Source organism: Carcharhinus amblyrhynchos, unplaced genomic scaffold (genome assembly GCF_965287045.1).
Source record: "Carcharhinus amblyrhynchos unplaced genomic scaffold, sCarAmb.v2.hapA scaffold_42, whole genome shotgun sequence".
NCBI lineage: Eukaryota > Metazoa > Chordata > Chondrichthyes > Carcharhiniformes > Carcharhinidae > Carcharhinus > Carcharhinus amblyrhynchos.
This window is the reverse complement of record NW_027649783.1, coordinates 139423-160575: the sequence shown is the minus strand read 5'-3', so window position 1 is coordinate 160575 and position 21153 is coordinate 139423. Positions and strand designations below refer to the sequence as shown.

General features: G+C 45.1%; 6 non-coding genes across 6 annotated transcripts; 4 read left to right on the top strand and 2 right to left on the bottom strand.

The window, feature by feature from the left end:
• Positions 1-1818: 1818 nt before the first annotated feature.
• On the top strand, positions 1819-1910 carry trnar-ucg (transfer RNA arginine (anticodon UCG)). Its single transcript is given in 2 exon segments — positions 1819-1855; positions 1875-1910. It is a non-coding gene; the product is annotated as a tRNA-Arg (tRNA).
• A 4224-nt stretch (positions 1911-6134) lies between these two features.
• Positions 6135-6206, top strand: trnag-ucc (transfer RNA glycine (anticodon UCC)). The gene has a single exon. It is a non-coding gene; the product is annotated as a tRNA-Gly (tRNA).
• Positions 6207-9795: 3589 nt separating this feature from the next.
• Positions 9796-9867, top strand: trnag-ccc (transfer RNA glycine (anticodon CCC)). The gene has a single exon. It is a non-coding gene; the product is annotated as a tRNA-Gly (tRNA).
• Positions 9868-14883: 5016 nt separating this feature from the next.
• Positions 14884-14975, top strand: trnar-ucg (transfer RNA arginine (anticodon UCG)). The gene is given in 2 exon segments: positions 14884-14920; positions 14940-14975. It is a non-coding gene; the product is annotated as a tRNA-Arg (tRNA).
• A 558-nt stretch (positions 14976-15533) lies between these two features.
• Positions 15534-15618, bottom strand: trnap-ugg (transfer RNA proline (anticodon UGG)). Its single transcript is given in 2 exon segments — positions 15534-15569; positions 15583-15618. It is a non-coding gene; the product is annotated as a tRNA-Pro (tRNA).
• A 2721-nt stretch (positions 15619-18339) lies between these two features.
• Positions 18340-18411, bottom strand: trnad-guc (transfer RNA aspartic acid (anticodon GUC)). The gene has a single exon. It is a non-coding gene; the product is annotated as a tRNA-Asp (tRNA).
• Between the last annotated feature and the right edge of the window lie 2742 nt (positions 18412-21153).

Sequence of the window (21153 nt, the reverse complement as noted above, 5' to 3'; positions counted from 1 at the left end):
CTGCGCTGTAATGTTCTATGTTCTATGTGAGTCCCATCCTCCCCCAAGCCGCCGGGGGGGTGAGGAGCTTCTCATTGCTGCATTGCTCTGTTTGCTCAAATCAACAAAGACCCAATTTCCGCCCTTCCTGTTCCTTACAGGAAGGTGTTGAGAGTGTCAGATCTGAGCAATGTGAAGTATCCAATTGGAGAGTTACATCCTGCCGACAGGAATATCTCTCCACAGCTGCTTCCGGAGCTGCTGAATATTTCCAGCATTTCCTCTTTCTGATTTTGTGTCTTCATTACAAGAGTTCATTTACTGACAACCCAAAACTTGTCTCTCTGGCCCAGCTCCAGACACAGCTTTTCTGTGATCTTCAAACGGACAAGTTCACTCTTCACTTTCCTACACACATGCTTTAAAATCGGCTGGTCTCACACTCAGCACCCTGCGGCATCGCCTTCAAACCTCACCCCACCCTTCAACCGCCCACCAGGGTCTCAGAGGTGCAAGTACTTCTTAGGAATTGACAAAAGCAAGAAGATTACAGTGTTTGTGAGGGCATATAAAAGGTTAATCCATACTCACAAAGAGACTGTGAGAACCTCTCTCCCTTTCTATTTGATCAAAAGAAGATACAGATTGTCTGCAGTCAGTCATTATCCAACAATATTCCCCCTTCCTATACAGTTACTGAGTCGGGGTGGAGGGATAGACACCGATAGAGTGAGTGAGGGCGGTGATAATTTATCAGATAATATATCAGTTACAGAAATCCTTGTAAATTCCGGCTTTATCCAGAAAGATTCTCTTGGAGAAACAGAAGCTGCAGTCTCAGCTCTCACTGATATTGTAGTAGAGACATATTATTAATCCCACACTCAGGAACAGTGCTGCATTTGGACAGAAGAGATGGGGAGAGGCAACAGAAACTGAATGGTCCAGTTCTAAACAGTGTGCAGGCTCAGAGGGAGCTGAGGTTCAGAGAGATCTTTAAAGGAGAGAGGCGATTTTAAGAGAGTCGTCAGTAAGGCGGATTGGATGCTTGGCTTCAGAACTGGAGATACTGAGGATAAAAACTGGGAAGTTCTGCTCAATCTTTATAAAGCTCTGATTATCTGCGGCTGTTTTAGGATTGTACCCAGACCCAGTAATCACACTTTAGAAAGTGTGGGACAGTTCTGACGTGGGTGAAGATGAGATTTACTGCTTTGGATCGGTCGATGATGGATTTTAGCTCAAAGGTTTGACTGGATAATTCGGATTTTAACTCTTTACAGCTAACGGGATTGAGTGGTGATGTAAGAGACGTGTAAAATAAAATAACATATTGAACCAAGGTACACAGGGGGAAGTTGCTGCATTAGCTGCTGGCAGAAGGATTCAGGGACAGGCATTGAAGATTGAAGACAGGATGTGTAGGAGGCAGAGGATCCCCACAGTGCGGAATGAGGCCGCACCGACCATTCTGCACCAACTCTCCGATAGAGAATCCCTCTCTGTAACCCCACCTAATTACCCTACTAATCCCCCTCACAATAAGGGGGAATTTAGCCTGGCCAATCCGCCTAATCTGCACTTCGTTAGAGGTGGGAGGAAACCGGAACACCCGAAGTAAACACACACACACGGGGGACCGTGCAAACTCCACACAGACAGGCAGCCAAGAATGTTGGAAATGAACTTCAGTTTTCTGCCGGTTACAAACACTGGGGATTCCCCTTCAGTTTGTGGCATCTGGGAATCAGAGAAACATCCAAAAAGAGAACTGAGAATAAATATAACCTCGGTAGGTATTCACATGGTACTGACATTCGGACGGCGTATTCATGTGTCGACCGCGTGGCCTAATGGATAAGGCGTCTGACTTCGGTTACTGTAATAGTGAAGGTATCAGAAGATTGCAGGTTCGAGTCCTGTCGCGGTCGTTTTATGCAGAAATCTGGTCGAAGTTCCCAAAAGAAAAGAGATGTTCTTCTTCAGCTGAAAGCTCTGCATTTTCTTGCAAACATTGCAGGGCTCTTTCTCAGAATGTATTTCCTTGTTGTTTTGTTCATTCAATTTTTGAATCTCATTATTTTATCCTCCGCCCCAGAAATCAATCTTATCTTTGAGATCTTAATAAATTGTTGATGCTCCCGAATGGAGCAACAGGCTTTGATGCAATCTGTTCAATAGAATTCTGTGGAGGGAATTCTAATCTCCTCAGGAAGGGGTTTAATAATGAGCTGAATGAACTGTTTCTGTTTTCAGGGATGAAAGGTGATGTCACTGGGCTGGTAATCCGGAGACCCGCACTAGTATTTGGGAACACGGAGTAAATCCCTCTGCGGCAGCTGGTGGAATTTCAATTCATTGATGAAGTAAATCTGGAATTGAAAGCTCGTCTCAGTAATGGTGGCCTTGGAACTACTGTCAATTGGAGTAAAATATGATCTGGTTCATCGGTGCACATTAGATGAAGCCGTTTGCCCTCCTTACCTGGTCTGGCTGACATCTGACTCCAGACCCAGAGCAATGAGGGTGACTCTTAACTGCCCTCTGAAATGGCCGAACAAGGCACTTTCATTTGAAGGGCAATTAGAGGAGGGCAACAAATGCTGGTCCTGCAGGCGACACCCACAGCCCATAAAAAAAGAAGAACCATTAAGGAGAAAGAGAATGCTCTGCCGGTAACAAATGCTGACATTCGGTACCGTGTTTTATCGTTTGACCGCCTGGCCTCATGTCTAAGGCGTCCGGCTACTCTAATAGTCGTGGAAATAGTATCAGAAGATTTTCAGGTCCGAGTCCGATTGTTTTTCTGCAGAAATCTGGTCGAAGTTCCAGAAAAACGAGATGGCCTAGTGACGGATTTTGAATCTCGATCCTTTTCTCCAAAAACATCAAGGCTGAGGGTGGCCTGATGTTGGGCTTTAAATTAATGAAAGATTTTGTAAAAATCATTTCGATAAAATGGACCAAAGAGCAGATAGGAATGTATCTCACTCTCTCATACATGCCATTGATAGTTGATGGTTTTAGCACAATGATGTACATGTGACCAGTGTATCAGCGAATCCTCAGAGTGTGAGAGACATCCCATCAGTAATGTTTCCCCAACACCCTCCAGATTGAAGGGAGGCAGCATTCATGCTGATGACTGGGAGAGTTTGTTACAAATCGTTGAAGATGGGCAAAACCTGTCCCCCAATCGGCAGTAGGCTTTTATGAGGCAGAATGGAGGCAGAGAAGACAGTAACAGGGAAGAAAGCTCTGTGGGCTGAGAATGGGACTGTTCACTCACATGAAGACCCATAGCAGAAACTCATGGCCCTGAATGGATGTCATCCTCGAATCGAGGGACCGACAACAAAAAACAAAGAACAACACAGCACAGGAAACAGGCCCTTCGGCCCTACAAGCCCGCGCCGCCCATTTTAACACTCAGTGAGTGCCTCATTCCAATCCTTCTTCTACCTCCGAGTTTTATCGACATCTCCTGGACTCCACAATAAAGGGGTGCAGATTTAGGGAATTATATGTGCGCCAGATTAAGGGAGATTCAATTTACATAAGAACATAAGAAATAGGAGCAGGAGTAGGCCATCTAGCCCTTTGAGCCTGCCCCGCCATTCAATAAGATCATGGCTGATCTGTCGTGGCTCAGTTCCACATTCCCGCTCTCTCCCCATAACCCTTAATCCCCTCTCTTATCAAAAACCTTATCAACCCGCGTCTTAAAAATATTTAGCGAGGCAGCCTCCACCACTTCAACGGGCAGAGAATTCCAGAGATTCACCACCCTTTGAGTGAAGAAGTTCTTCCTCAACTCCGTTCTAAACCGTCCCCCCTTTATCTTGAGGCTGTGCCCCCTAGTCCTACTGTCCTTTCTGAGCGGGAAGAGTCTCTCCACCTCTATCCTATCCATCCCATTCATCATCTTATATGTCTCAATGAGATCTCCCCTCATTCTTCTAAACTCTAACGAGTACAAGCCTAGTTTATTCAGCCTCTCCTCATAGCTCAACCCCCTCAACTCCGGCATCAGCCTAGTAAACCTCCTCTGCACTCCCTCCAAGGCCAAAATATCCTTGCGTCAGTACGGCACCCAAAACTGCACACAGTACTCCAGCTGCGGCCTCACCAATGCCCTATACAGCCGCAGCAAGACCTCTCTAATTTTATATTCAATCCCCCTCGCTATGAAGGCCAGCATCCCATTCGCCTTCCTGATCACCTGCTGCACCTGCAGGCTGGGTTTTTGCGACTCATGCACAAGGACCCCGAGGTCCCTCTGCACCGTCGCCTGCTGCAGTTTTTCACCAAGTAAGTAATAATCCTTCCGACCATTATTCCTATCAAAGGGGCGATTTATTAACACCAATCAGCCGAAAAGCACGTTTTTGGGGTGTGGGAGGAAACCGGAACACCCAGAGAAAACCCACGCAAGCACGGGGATAATGTGCAAACTCCCACAGACATTGACCCAAGCCGCCCTGATAACTGTCCCTGGCCGAACTGGCACCCCGTGGGTGATGAGCTCAGCTGGTTAGGGCATGGCATTCATCACACCAAGATCGCGGGTTCGATCCCTGTATGGGCTAGTTTGTTTTTTTATCCCCCTCAAACTGGTATATTTTGGACAGCACGGTAGCACTGCTGCTTCACATCTCCAGGGACATTGGTTCGATTCCCGGCTTAGGTCAATATCTGTGTGGCGTTTGCACATTCTCCTCGTATCTGCGTGGGTTTCCTCCGGGTACTCCAGTTTCCTCTCATAGTCCAAAGATGTGCGGGTTAGGTTGATTGGCCCTGAAGACGTTCTCATAAAGTTCGAGGCGGCAGTTTCACTTCTCTGAGAGCATTGATACACCAGTTCATAGTTTCTTCAAACTTTACTCAAAAACCCGACTTCGATGAGATTCTGACCCACAAAGTTTGAATATCTCACCAGACAATCTCCTCTTCCATGTTCTTCCATCGGGAAAAAGATACAACAGTCTGGGGCCACCGACTCAAGAATAGTTTCTGTCCTGCTGCCATCAGACCTCTGAATAAACCTTCCTTGCATTAAGTTGATTTTTCTCTCTACCCGAGCTATGATTGTGACACTACATTCTGCAATCTCTCCTTTCCTTCTCTATGAACGGTATGCTTTGTCTCTATAGCGCACAAGAAAAAAACTACCTTTCACTGTATACTAATAACATATGTGACAATAATAAATCTAATCAAATGAAATAAGACAATGATGAGAACTCCTACATGCCATTCTTTGTGCCACAGATCCCCAGCTGCAGCGCTCGCACTGCAACAAAGAGTGTTCAGACTAGAAATTTTGGTGAAATAATAGGTCAATTCCAAATCGTTTCAGTTCAACATTTAAGCAAACGAACAAATAAAAATGACACATCGCGATAGGGAAAGAGTATCGTGGGGGGAAATACACGAATTAAAGTGTATCAGACGTGACAGCCGTCAAACTGAACAGAACCAGATATCCATTATGCAAATACTCCCAGTGCCTCAAGAGAAGCCCTTTCCCCAACTAAGTGTTTGTATAGTTTTATTTGTTTCCCCGGCACTGACAGGTAACAGTAAATCACAACCTCACCAACCAGTGACAGCCAGTTAAATAACCATCCCACACTCGCTGATAATGGAGTTTCTGACAGTGACAGTTTCTGACCATCCTCCGATTGGACCTGGAGGGAACCAGGTTCACTGTCAGAGCTGGACTTTCTTACAGAGTGGGTGACAGAGCCAGGTGAGCGATGGTGATGGAGTGGTGACTGTGAGAGCATTTGACCAAGGGTCAGTTCCTGACTATCACTGTTCTGATTTATTTAATTAGTTATCGCAGGTCATAAGAGTAGGGGGACACTCTTAAAATGAAATTCACTAAAAAATCCTCCCAATCACGATCTTTCTAATGGAAAATTCAGCTTCAATTTGCTTTGGGTGGAAACTTTGTGAAATGAAAGAACAGGCCTCAGAATTGATCAGTGAGTTCCCAGTAAGGAACAATTGTAAAAAGGTGGCTTCAACCAGACAGGCCAAGTTCAGTTTCCAAACTGCGCTCCGGGCTCTCCTGGTGCCTGATAAAATCAGCAGCTGAGGAAGCTCCGTAATTAAAACTAACACAAATATCAGAGTCGTGTGCAGCGTGAGCGGTGGTGGTATAGTGGTGAGCATAGCTGCCTTCCAAGCAGTTGACCCGGGTTTGATTCCCGGCCATCGCATTGATAATTTATTTAGAATCTTATCCGCGGCCTCTTGGACTTTAAACAGAGTGAACAAACACAGGGTGAACACAATATTCGACAATAATGGAGGTTTTTATTTTCATTTTCTCTTCCGACGTAATTAGATTTCAATGGAAAAATATTTAAATAGAAAAACAAGTCTCCGACCTAATAAATGAATTCAGAGACAGAGATACAAAATATAAGTTGAGGAACAAATTTCAGCTCACACTCTGTGCTCTGCACAATCCTGGTTCCTGATGAAGTTAATATCTGCACATTACTGAGGTGGTTACATTATTCTGGTAAATAAGCAGCTGCGACGGCTGAGTGGTTGAGGCGCTGGATTTGAAATCCAATGGGGTTTCCCCGCGCAGATTCCAACACGCTCATAGCGCTTATGGTTGGAAATCTTTGCTTCAGGCAGCCATCCCGGGGAGTTTTTGCTATGAAGTATTTGGATCTCCATCATGCATTCAGCTGCATGGTTCTGGGCCAAGTGCAGGCAGCTGAGTTTCGAAAGGACACCTGGGTATCCTCGGGTTGGTATGGACAAGATGGGCCGAATGGCTTCCTTCGGTGCTGTCACTTTGGTTCTTTCGATGGTTCCATCAGCAAAATCATAACGTGAGCAGAAGGAAAAAATCAGCATCGGGATCACAAGGACAAAACAAGGTCTGATGTCAGAGGAAGATTCTTATGTGATGACACACAGAGCATAAGAAATATATTTCATCAGAATACATTGAATGAATGAGAATTTCAAAATGCTGCTTAGATGAGATGTCATCGTGTTCATTCAAACACATTGCTACAAGCTGGTCATTACTGGGCGTTAGGTGTTCCTGGCAATAACGGATTGGGAATGAAAGGAACAGGTTCACATCTGCACATTGTCAGGTCAAACTGTGTCTCAGATTGACAGCTCCCAAGAGAGGTTTTCCTCTCCTCTCGCTCTGTGCTCTGGAATCTCGGGGATTAGTTGGAGTTTCCCAGCTCAGTAACTGTTAAAGCCTCTGAGGCTGGAGATTCTGTAAAAAGTCTGACAACACCAGGTTTTAGTCCAACCTATTTATTTGATAATATACTCACAAGCTTTCGGGGTTAGCCCCTTCGTCAGGTGTCTTTCACCTGACGAAGGGGCTTTTACTGTGTTTACGCCAGTCCAACGCCGGCATACCCACATCATGGCCGGAGATTCTCACAGTGTCTGTTCCCAGATCGTTCACAATAGAGAGTGTGAGTGTGAGTGAGTGAGGATCAGTCTTTCAATTCGACGTCTGACAGCTGCACAGTGAACCCATATTCACTCGCTGCAAATTAACAGATACAGTGAAAGAAACACAGAAACAGAACATAGGAGCAGTGATCCTTCCAGCCTGCTCCGCCATTCATTCTGATCGTGGCTGATCCTCCAACTCAATATCCTGGTCCCACCTTTTACCTCCATATCCTTTGATTCACTTTGTCTCAAGTGCTATTTCTAACTCCTTCTTCAAAACATTCAATGTTTTGGCCTCAACTACTTTCTGTGGCCGGGAATTTCACATCCTGCCCACTCTCTGAGTGAAGAAACTTCTCCTCATGTCTGTCCCAAACTGTCTATCCTGTAACCTCAGACTGTGACCCTGGATCTGGACACTCCCAAACATCCTTCTTTCATCTACCCGGCCTAATCCTGTTAGAATTTTCTAGCTTTCTAAGGAGGACCTCATTCTCCTGAACTCCAGCGAATATAAAAGTAACCAACTCAATCTCTCCTCATACCTCAGTCCTGCCATCACAAGGATCAGTCTGGTAAACCGCTGCTTTCGCTCTCAAACAAGAACATCCTTCCTCAGATAAGAAGACAAAACTGCAGCTGTGGCCTCACCAAGACCCTGCATAATTGCATCAAGACATCCCTGCTCCTGTACTCGAAGCCTCTCGCTATGAAGGCCACCATGCCATTTGCATTTTTTACTGCCTGCTACAGCGGCATGTTTCCCTTCAGTGACTGGTGCATGAGGACACTCTGTTCTGGTTGCACATTCTCTTCTCCTAATTTATGACCATTCAGAACATAATCTGTCTTCCCGTGTTTGCGAACAAATTGGATCACTTCACATTTATTCAAAATATACTGCATCTGCCAATCATTGAGCCATTCGCTCAACTTGGCCAAATCAGGCTGCAGGATATGGTGTAAGGTGACTCTGAGATAAAGGGATGGAGAGAGAAACGAGGTGACTGCAGTCTGACTCTGACTCTCCAAACCAGTTATTGCGGCCTTGTTGAAAGTGAATGTGCCTGAGAACAGGAGAAAAGCAGATCATGGGCCAGGGATTTATTTTCTGTAAAAAGTAAAATAAACTCTTCATCAGTCAGTGTCTGGCTGAGAACTGGCGGGGGGTGGGGGAGAGGGGGAAGAGGGGAGGGGGCGGGGAGGGAGACTGCATAATTAAAATTCACATAAATATTTTCATCATTCATCTGTGTCTAATGGAAAATCTAGTTTAAAATTGTTGCCAGTGGAAAATTTGTCAAAATGAAAAAAAGGGCCTCAAAACTAGTGAATGAATTCTCAGTCAGAAACAATAGTTAAAAAAACAAAGAACAAAGAACAACACGGCACAGGAAACAGGCCCTTCGGCCCATCGAGCCCGCGTCGCCATTTTAACATTGTGTTTTTCCTCTTCCACCCTTGACCAATGTCTCTGCTTATGGCACCTCCATTGGAAACCAGACTGAGGGGAGAATGCTTTCGGGACAATTTGTTACACCAATCAGCCTAATAGCAAATCTTTGGGATGTGGGAGGAAACCGGAGCACCGGGAGAAAACCCACGCAAGCACGGGGAGAATGCGCAAACTCCCACAGATACGGGCCCAAATCCATGTATCTGAACAGCAAACAGTGATAGTCACTGAGCTGCAGTGTTGCGCAGCGTCTGGTCCAGTTTAAGCGTACACAAACGACGCGGAGTACTAGGCTATTCTCGAAACATCCAAGAGCAGCCCACGCACGACCCACCACGTGTATGCCCCTCGTTAGACAACAAGGTGGACCGACACACTTATGCAGTAAAAGAGAAAAACATCAACACATGTAACAGTTGATTTCCAGGAACGTCACGAGGCTCTGATCCTTATTTAAAACAGCCTCCTATATCCCTCATCCCTATTTCGCTCATGTGTCTGTCTAAGTACACCTTAAACAACTCCAGCGTGCCTGTCTCCACCACCTGACTTGGCAGTGCATTCCATACCCTCACAACCCTCTGTGTGAAAAACCTCCCTCTATCATCCAAATTATACTTCTCCCCCCTCACGCTAAGCCCGTGCCCCCTGGTGATATTTGTCTCCAATCTAGGAAAAAGCCTGCCACTGTTTACTCCATCTATACCTTTCAGAATCTTATACACCTCTATTAGACCCACCCTCAATCTCCGTCTTTCTAAGGTGGCTTCAAACAGTCCAGGGAAACGAGACAAGCCAAGTTCAGTTTCCAAACTGTCTGATGGACACACTTCGTGTCTGATGAAATCAGCAACGCAGGTAGTTCCGTAATTATAACTGATTAAAATAACCGTAATGGGCCAACGTGAGCGATGGTGGTATAGTGGTGAGTATAGCTGCTTCCCAAGCAGTTGACCCGCGTTCGATTCCCGGCCATCGCATTGATTGCTTACTTATGATTTTATCCACTTCCTCCTGTGTTTTCAACCGAGTGGACAAAAATAGGGAGCGAATACAACATTTGACGATAATGAAATACAATAGAGATTTCTCTTTTTCTTTTTCTTTTTATTCGGGCCTAATTTGTTTGTAATGAAAAATTACCGAGATACAAAAACAAGTCTCTGACCTAGTCAGTGAGTTGTCCGTCAGAGACAAAGATACGAAAGTAGAGGAACAAATTTCAGCTCACACACTGTGCTTTGTACAATAACGGTGCCTGATGCAGTTAGTATGAACGCTACTGAGGTGGTTATATTAGCTGGGTAAATTGCAGAGTTGTGATGGCCGAGTGGTTAAGGCGTTGGGTTAAAAATCCGCTGGGGTTTCCCTGCTCAGGTTCGTGTCCTGCTCGCAGCGATTATCATTGGAAGTGTTTGCTTCCGGCCGCCACAGAGCCGGATCTTTACCGGTATTTTAGTGCCAAGTATGTGGATCACCATCATGCTTTCAGCTCCATGGCTCCGGGCCGAGTGCAGGAAGGTGAGCTTGAAGAGGACACCTGGGTGCCCTCGGGCTGACATGGACAAGATAAGCCGAATGATTCAGTGCTGTTCCCTTTCTCTGGTTCCATGAGGGAAATCAGAATGTGAGCAGACTGAAAAACAACAGCATCAGGAGCACAAGGACAAAACAAGGTCTCATTTCAGAGGAAGATTCTTATGGAATGACACACAGAACATAAGAAATAAATTTCATCAGAATACACTGAATGATCATTTCAAAATGCTGCTTGGATGATATGACATCGTGTTCATTCAAACACATTGCTGCAAGCTGGTCATTATTGGGCGTTAGGAACTCCTGGTTATAGCAGATTAGGAATGGAAGGAGCAGCTTCACATCTGCACATTGACAGGTCAAACTGTGTCTCAGATTGACAGCTCCCAGGACAGGTTTTCCTCTCCTCTCGCTCTGTGCTGTGGATTCTCGGGGATTAGTTGGAGTTTCCCAGCTCAGTAACTGTGAAAGCCTCTGAGGCCGGCGATGCTCACAGTGTCTGCTCCCCAGATTCAGGGGGCTGCAGCCAATCAGAGCTGTGCCTGGGTTAACCCAGGGCTGGTTCAAATGGTGATATTGTTCACAAGCTGAATTCTATTTGATCAGATGTAGATACAGATTGTGTGCACTCAGTCACTAAACAACAAGATCCCACCTTCATATAGAGTGGATGAGAGGGGATGGAGGGATAGAGTGAGTTGGAGCAGTGAAACACAGACCGCCAGACAATGCCTCAGTGACAGAAATCCTTGTAAATTCCGGCTTTATCCAGAGAGATTCTCTTGGAGAAACAGAAGCTGCAGTCTCAGTTCTCAGAAAAACATCAGGTAAGGCGATAAAGGAGCAGCGCTCCGAAAGCTACTGGTTTTGCTAACAAATATATCTGTTGGACTTTAACCTGGTGTTGTGAGACTTCTTATCACGAGGGCAGAATCAGTGGAGTTCAGATATCTCAGAGGATTGTTGGGTTGGAGATGACGAAAGGCAGGAAGAGCTGAGGACATGGAGGGATTTGGAAACACGGATAAGAATATTAAAACTGAGACATTGCTTAACCACAAGTCAGTGTTTGTCACTGAGCACAGGGTTGCTGCATTTATATATTTGGAGTAAATTCTAATTTAATGATGAGAAATCAATTAGCAGCTTCCTGGACACAGCAGCACAATAAATCGGATCAGAAGTGGATCACATGGTCCCTCAAGCCTGCTGCTCCATTCAATGGGATTATATTATAGATTCCCAAACCACAGAAACTTTACAACGCAGTAACAACTCATTTGGTGTTATTGAAACAACATTCTATCTAATCCCACTCCCCCGCCTCACAGACCCGAGACCTGACTTTGGTTCTGACCTTTGCTGATTTTGCACATTCTCCCCCGTGGGTTTCCTCTGGGTTGTCTGGTTTGCTCCCTGGTTGAAAGATGTACAGGTGAGGTGGATTGGCCATGTTAAATGATGCTTTAGTTTCCAAAGATATGTACATTAGGCACTGAATCGCTGCAGTTTTGATACTTATCTTGGATATTTTCCCCTGGTTCTTGATGAACTCTTGACTGGAATATGAAAACCTCTATCATTGAACCCCAACAGTGCAGAATGTGGCCATTCGGCCCATTGCGTGTGCACTGATTCTCTGACCTATCCACTCAACCTCACATATTTACCCTGTTAATCCGCCTCATCTAAACATACTGGGAGACATTCGGGGAAATTTAGCATGGTAAGTCCATTTCCCCTATCAATGGAGTGTGGGGGCAACCAGAGCACCCGGAGGAAAGCCAAGTGGGCACAGAGAAAATGTGGAAAATACACACAGTCACTGAAGGCCAGAATTGAACCCGGCCCTTTTACTTTTCATTGTCTCTCTATAATCTTCCTACCAGAATGAATCACTTCACAATTCTCAGCTTTGAATTTCATCTGTAACTTGTCCACTCATTCCGTTAACTTGTCTGTGTCCTTTTTACAGTTTTACACTATCCTCCTCAGAGTTCACAATGCTCCCAACTTTCACATCATCCACAAATTCTGAAATTGTGCCCTGCACACCATGACCTCGGTCACTAATATATCCTGGTGCATGTTCACAGTATCTACAGCTTGTGTGTAGATCAATGTGATTGACTGCAGTTTGAGGGTGAAAACAGAAAAGCGGAGCCAATGCAAATACTTGCATATTCCACGGAACTGTTGCAGAATTGTTGTTAAGTGGTTTTGTTATCATCGTTAACAGAAAATAGCAGAGAATGGTTTCGATGCATCAACCTCTGAATGATCAGTCCAGCACACTTCCACTGCGTCACTTTGCTCTGGTAAATCCAGCTCCCCCTGCTGCCTATCAATGTAGCCATTCAGATATTCACTTCCACATTGTTGTTTAACTCCAGCACGAGTGTGAGGGAGCTTCAGTCTGGCCACACAATTCCACTGCAGAACACCAAGAATGCAATGGACGGAAAAGACACGCACAAAAGCAGCAAAAGAGACTGTTTGTAAATGAGTGACGACAGACAAAGGTTCCGGGAAACCGGCAGGACCCGGAATTGATCACTCACATGTTAAATTAGTTTCCTGTTGCAAATATATTCTTGTAAGCATATTTCCTGCTGTACATCTGTCCTGCTTTGAACTATTGCTCAAAGATGGCGAGGTAGCCTCCGCCACTTCAGTGGGCAGTGAATTCCAGAGATTCACTACCCTTTGAGTGAAGAAGTTCCTCCTCAAATCTGATCTAAACTGCCCCCCACCCCTTAGCTTGAGGCTGGGCCCTCTAGTCTTGCTATCCTTTCTGAGCGGGAAGAATCTCTCTATCTCTATCCTATCTATCACCTTCATTATCTTATATGTCTCTATAAGATCCCCCCGTCATCCTTCTAAACTCCGACGAGTACAGACCCAGTCTATCCAGTCTCTCTTCATAGGCTAACCTCCTCATCTCAGGTCTCAGCCTAGTGAACCTCCTCTGCACTGCTCTGTTGTGTCAAAATATTCTCCGTGAAGATGTTTTCCGTTTTGCTAATGTTAATTATCTGATCTCATGATGTTCCATGTTGGGTTAAAATGTTGTCTGTTGTGTTAAGATCTTCTCTGTTCTTGTATAAAACTCTGGTTAGACTGCAAGTGGATAACGATCGCCCAATTTCGACTGCCTTTTACCCTCTGTTCGGGAATGTGACTGAGTGATTCATATTGTATCCAACACATGCATGTGAGTGAGATTTGTTCTGTGTCTCTCCGTCTCCGGTTGGAGTTGCGAGTTTTTATTTGTTTTATTCATTTCGAGAGGTGGGTACCACTGACTAGGCCAACGTTCATTGCCAATCCCTAACCGGCCTTAAGTAGGTGGTGGTTTGCTGCTTTCTTAAACTGCTGCAGTCCCTGAGGTGAGGGAACAACCACGGTGCTGTCAGCCTAACAGTGGAGAAACAGAAGCTGCAGTCTCAACTCTCACTGATTCTGGAGCAGAGACAAATTAATAATCCCACACTCAGGAACAGTGCTGCATTTTGACAGAAGAGATGGGGAAAGGCAATAGAAACTGAATGGTCCAGTTCTGAGCAGTGTGCAGGCTCAGGGGGACCTGAGGGTCAGATAGATCTTTGAAGGAGAGAGACGATTTTAAGAGAGTTGTCAGGCAGGCGGATTGGATGTTTGGCTTCATAACTGGAGATACTGAGTATAAAAACTGGGAAGTTCTGCTCAATCTTTATGAAGCTCTGATTAACTGTAGCTGTTTTAGGATTGCCCCCAGACCCGGTAACCAGATTTTACAAAGTGTGTGAGAGTCCTTATGAAGGGGGAAAGGGGATTTACTGTTTTGGATCCAGCGGTGAGGGATTTTAGCTCCAAGGTATGGCTGGATAACTCGGAGTTTCTCTCTGTGCAGCAAAAGGGATTGAGTGGCGCTGGAAGAGAGGTGTAAAAGAGGAGAACATATTGAACTAAGGTTCACAGGGGGAAGTTCCTGCATTAGCTGCTAGCAGAAGGATTCGGGGACAGGCATTGAAGATTGAAGACAGGAAGTACAGGAGGCAAAGCATCCCGACAGTGCGGAAGGAGGCCATTCGGCCCAGATATTCTGCACCGTCTCTCCGACGGTGAATCCCTCCCTGTCACCCCACGTAATTACTCTGCTTATCCGCCTAACAATAAGGGTCAATTTAGCCTGGCCAATCCACCTAATTTGCTCGTCGTTGGAGATGGGAGGAAACCGGAGCATCCGAAGGAAACCCACGCAGACACGGGGAGATCGTGCAATCTCCACACAGACAGGCACCAAAAGAATGTTAGAAGTGGACGTTAGATTTCTGCTGTTGACAAACTCTGGGGATTCCACTTAATTTTTTTGGCATCTGGGAATCAGAGAAGTAACTAAAAACAAAACTGAAAATAAATATGATCACGGCAGTTATTCACATGGCGCTAACATTTGGGGATGACTTGCATCTGTTGACCGCGTGGCCTAATGGATAAGGCGTCTGACTTCGGTAATTCTGGTGATGATGGTATCAGAAGATTACAGGTTCGAGTCCTGTCGCGGTCGTTTTACGCAGAAATCTGGTAAAACTTCCGGCAAACTGAGATTTCCTTCTTCAGCTGAAAGCTCTGCATTTTCTTGCAAACATTGCAGGGCGCTTTCTCAGAATGTATTTCCTTGTTGTTTTGGCCATTACATTTTCTCACCTCATTATTTTAGCCTCCTCCGAAGAAATCTATCTTTTTTGCGTGATCTTAATAAATTATTGATGCCCCCGAATGGAGCAACAGGCTTTGTAGCAAATAGTTTAATAAAATTCTGTGGAGGAAGAGGTTTAATAACGAGCTGAGTGAAGTGTTTCTGATTACAGGGATGAAAGGTGATGTCACTGGGCTGGTAATCCAGAGGCCCGCGCTAATCTTTGGGGACACCGGAATTAAAGGAAAACATGGAAAAATTAAAATCTGACTGGGATTCCCAGTCCTGTCAGACTGTATGGTTGCTTTCCGAGTTCTGCAGAGATATTTTCTCTGCAATGAGTTCCCGGGAGGTAAACACTGCTTCGTCTTTCATTCGTTGTCGCCACCTTCATTGCAAAGAATTATCTTTAGAAAAAAAATTTCAGGGCTCGTCCGGGATTTGAACCCGGGACCTCTCGCATTCTAATACTGTGCCCAAAGCGAGAATCATACCCCTAGACCAACGAGCCACCCACGACAACCTATCCCCTGAACTTTTCAAAGTGTCCCAAAGTTAGGCAATTTTTTTTGACCACTGAGAGATTTATTGAACAATGTTCCATTTCACTGTCTGTTTTGATGAAGTCATGATGTAGAGATGCCGGCGTTGGTTTGGGGTAAACACAGTAAGAAGTCTCAAAACACCAGGTTAATGTCCAATCGGTTTATTTGATCGTAAACCCACAAGCTTTCTGGGTTTGCCCATTCATAAGAACATAAGAACATACGAAATCGGAGCAGGAGTAGGCCACCTAGCCCCTTGAGCCTGCCCCGCCATTCAATAAGATCATGGCTGACCTGTCGTGTCTCAGTTCCACATTCCCGCCCTCTCCACATAACCCTTAATCCCCTTGCCTATCAAAAACCTATCCACCCGCGTCTTAAATATATCTAGCGAGGCAGCCTCCACCACTTCAACGGGCAGAGAATTCCAGAGATTCACCACCCTTTGAGTGAAGAAGTTCCTCTTCAACTCCGTTCTAAACCGCCCCACTTTATCTTGAGGCTGTGGCCTTTAGTCTTACTGTCCTTTCTGAGCGGGAAGAGCCTCTCCACCTCTATCCTATCCATCCCATTCATCATCTTATATGTCTCAATGAGATCTCTCCTCATTCTTCTAAACTCTAACGAGTACAAGCCTAGTTTATTCAGCCTCTCCTCATAGCTCAACCCCCTCAACTCCGGCATCAGCCGAGTAAACCTCCTCTGCACTCCCTCCAAGGCCAAAATATCCTTGCGTCATCACCCGACAAAGGGGCAAACCCCGGAAGCATGTGAGTTTACGATCAAATAAATTGATTGGACTCTTACCTGGTGTTGTGAGACTTCTTACCCAGTCAAAGAAGGCAGAGGATCACACTGGAAGGATTTGTTTCTGAATAGAGGGCTGTGGCAAGTGGTTCCTCAGGGATCAGTGCTGGGACCTTTGCTGTTTGTAACATATAAATTATTTGGCGGAAAATGTAACTGATTTGATTAGTAAGTTTGCAGACAACACAAACGATGGTGGATTTGTGGGTAGTAATGAGGGCCATCAGAGGATACAGCAGAATATAGATCAGTTGGAGACTTGGGCAGAGAGATGGCCGATGGAATTTAATCCGGACAAATGTGGGTTAATTCATTTTGGAAGGTCTAATACAGATAGGGAATATACAGTAAATGACAGAACCCATAAGAGTATTGATAGCCAAAGGGATCTGAGTGGACAGGTCCACAGGTCTTTGAAATTGGCAATGCTGGTGGAGAAGGTAGTCAAGGAGGCACATAGCATTCTTGCATTCATCGGCTGAGACATTGAGTTTAAAAATTGGCAAGTCATGTTGCTGCTTTATAGAACCTTACTGAGGCTGCACTTGGAATTTAGTGTTCAGTTCCGACCGCCAAACTACCAGAAGAATGTGGAGGCTTTGGAGAGGGTGCAGAAAAGATTTACTAGGATGTTGCCTGCTAAGGATGGCATTAGCTATGAGGAGAGTTTCGAGAAACTTGGTTTGTCCTCACGAGAACGAAAGAGTTTGAGGGGCGACTTGCGAGAAGTCCACAAGATTACGAGAGGCATGGACACAGTGGATAGTCAGAAGCTTTTTTTTCCCCCTGGGTGAAAGAATCAGTCTCTAGGAGGCAAAGGTTTAAGGTGTGAGGGACAAAGTTTAAAAGAGATGTATGAGGGAAGGAGTGGTGGGTGCCTGGAACTCTTTGCCACGGATGTAGTGGAAATGGATACGGTAGTGACTTCTCAGAGGTGTATTGACAAATTCATGAATAAGATGGAAATAGAGGGATCTGGTCCCCGGAATGGAAGGAGGGTTTAGATAAGTCGGGTAGCATGATCGATGCAGGCTTGGAAGGCCGAAGGGCCTGTTTCTGTGCTGTAATTTTCTTTGATCTTTGCTCACCCAGAGAAAATCTACGCAAACACGGGGAAACATGGAGACTCCACACAGACACTGAGTCAAACCGGGAATCAAACCCGGGTCCCTGGTGCTGTGAGTCAGCAGCAGCTTCCTATCCACCCTGTCCGTTTCTTATACACCTCAATCAGGTCTCCTCTCAGCCTTCACTGCTCTAAGTAAAATAATCTGATCCAATCCAATCTCTCTTCATAGCTCAAATTCTCCATCCCAGTCTACGATCTGGTCCCTGGTAAATGGACACTGCACCCTCCCCAGTGCAATCAAATCCTTACTGTAGTGATTTGACCGGAACTGCACACTGTCCTCCAGCGGTGGCCTCACCAAAATGTTGTCCAGCTCGAAGTGAACCTTCCTGCTCTTACAATCATGCATTAATATTCCATTCCTCACGCTGCATGAATCTTCACAACTCACAGACTCAAAGGGATTTCCAATATTGGAAAACATTGGAGGTTTCCTTTGTATTTTCAGGGATTTGGAATCAGTGGATCATCCAAAAATAGAACTGAAAAATATGAAATCACAGCATTTATTGACATTGTGCTAATGTCAGGGTAATATTCAACGTGTTGACGACGTGGCGTCGCCACATCAAAGGTGAGCCAAAATGCTGATGAATTGAACGAACGTTGATCTCGGGTCACGAAAAGTGTTGGTACAAATGTAAAGATTTCCATTTTCGAAAGTTTCAATTCTTGACAGTCTTTTATTTTTGCCGTTTTCAAAATTAGAGAACAACACAAATACAATTTTACATAATAAAATTGCGGTGAACTCCCCGTCGGGGAATTGAACCCCAGTCTCCCGCGTGACAGGCGGGGATACTAACCACTATATTAACGAGGAACTGACCCTGTTATTGGCGAAACGCATTGTACACTTGCCATTTACACTTCCGGAACGACAACTCAGTTCTGACAAGATCAGTTATTTTCCCCAATACGGAGAACCATTTAATGCAGCAAACAGCGGCTTCAACGAATTAATTAAGATTTTTGGATTAGCAGGAAAGAGAATGAGATGGATGCATGAAGTAAAAAAACACAAATCAGGTGGAGACAGAAAGGTGCGTTTGCCGTTCATATCAAACCGCATGTTCTTTTTAATTTTGGAGGAAAGACGGGGTGTCTTGAAGTCTGAACATTCTGGACAATCTCAGCTGGTCCCTCTCCACAGATGATGTCAGGCCTGCTGAGTTTTTCCAGCATTTTCATTTGTTGTTTCAGATTCCAGCATTGGCAGTATTTTGCTTTTATCTTGTCTCGAAATGTGTTTTTTTTTCCCAAACGGCTGGAAGTTTCAAAGTGCTTTACAGCTGAGATACATTTCTTTCATTATATTGTCTTTTTATTGCCCGAGGTACAGGCGCAGATTGAGCAAATACATAAAGTACTGTATCTCTCATCGTTTTGAAATTCGTCATTTCAGGAACAATAAACTTTATCCAGATCCAAAATCCGAGGACGGATGAATAATTGTTCCTTGAATCTGACGTGATTTGAACACACAACCGTCTGATCTGGAGTCAGACGCGCTACCGTTGCACCACAAGCTCACAGACCTTACGGGCCTTTTATATCTGTGTTGTGTTTGGTGAATTCAAAAACCAAACAGGGAATTGTCTCCCTCTTTATTTTCTCGGGATTTAAATAGATTGGAAGGGTAACAACGAAGCAAAATTAACGAGAAAGTAGAAACACAACATTATCCTACAGGAGAAATGTGTTCTTTGTTCAAGAGGTGATTAGAAAGGGCATTTTTGTATGACGAGGTGGCCCAGTGGTGAAGGCGATGGATTGCTACTTCATTGCGTTCTACACATTTGGGTTTGCATCCCATCCTCGTCGGAAATACGTCTTCACTGCCCCTTTATTGGGGGTAAACTCAGTGTGTGGGGATGCGGCCTGGGTCGGATTGCTGTTGGTGTAGACTCGATGGGCCGAATGCCCTTCTTCTGCACTGTGGGGATTGTTTGACTTTCGGGGCGGCAGTTTCACTTCTCTGAAAGCATTGATCCACCAGTTCCTTCTCTAAAAAGCCGACTCCAATGAGTTCCTGACCACAATCTTTGAATATCTCACCAGATAACGATGGAAAGTCCAACATGTCATTCTTTGCGCCGCAGCTGCAGCATTTATTCCCCATTCCCATAGAACATTACAGCACAGAAACAGGCCTTTTGGCCTTCCCTGGCTGTGCCGAACCATTTTTCTACCTAGTCCCACTTACCTGCACCTGAACCATATCCTTCCGCACCCCTCTCATCCATGTACCTGTCCAAGCTTTTCTTCAATGTTAAAAATGAACCCGCATTTACCACTTCATCCGGCAGCTCATTCCACACTCCCACCGCTCTCTGTGTGAAGAAGCCCTCCCCGCCCACCCCAATATTCCCTTTAACCTTTCCCCTTCACCCTTAACCCATGTCCTCTACTTTTTTTTCCTCCCCTCGCCTCCGTTGAAAAAGTCTATTTGCATTCACTCTATCTATACCCATTATAATTTTGCACGCCTCTATCAAATCTCCCCCCATTCTTCTAAGATCCAGGGAATAAAGTCCTAACCTATTCAACCTTTCTCTGTAACTCAGTTTCTCAAATCCCGGCAACATCCTTGTAAACCTTCTCTGCACTCTTTCAACCTTATTAATATCCTTCTTGTAATTAGGTGACCAAAACTGCATGCAGTACTCTAAATTCGGCCTCACCAATGTCTTATACAGCCTCACCATAACATTCCAACTCTTATACTCAATACTTTGATTTATAAAGGCCAATTTTCAAAAGCACTCTTTACGACCCTATCTACCTGTGACGCCACTTTTAGGGAATTCTGTATCTGTATTCCCAGATCCTTCTGTTCTACTGCACTCTTCAGTGTCCTACCGTTAACTTTGTATGTTCTAGCTTGGTTTGTCCTTCCAAAGTGCAACACCTCACACTTGTCTGCATTAAACTCCATCTGCCATTTTTCTGCCCATTTTTCTAGCTGACTCAAATCCCTCTGTAAGCTTTGAAAACCTTCCTCACTGTCCACTACTCCTCCAATCTTTATATCGTCAGCAAATTTACTGAACCAATTTACCACATTATCATCCAGATCATTGATGAGCTTTTGGGGTTTGCCCCTTCGTCAGGTGAATGGAGAGTTCTGGCCTCAGACAGAGCATATAACAGCACAGACAGTTTACAGATTACTGATTAGAATGCGAACGTTTACACCTAACCTGCAATTCAAGTCTTAAAGATGCCAAAAAATGTGAGTGGAAAGAGCATTATGCATAGGTTAAAGAGATGTGTATTGTCTCCAGACAGTACAGTAATTAAGGGTTTGCAAACCCAGACAAGTCACGGGGGGTTACAGATAGGGCGACATGAACCCAAGATCCCGGTTGAGACCCTTCCACATGTGCGCGGAACTTGGCTATCAGTCTCTGCTCAGCGACTCTGCGCTGTCGTGTGTCGTGAAGGCCGCCTTGGAGAACGCTTACCCGAAGGTCAGAGGTCGAATGCCCGTGCTATAAGGCAGCAGCAGCTTCCGGTCCACCCTGTCCATTCCTTATATGCCTCAATCAGGTCTCCTCTCAGC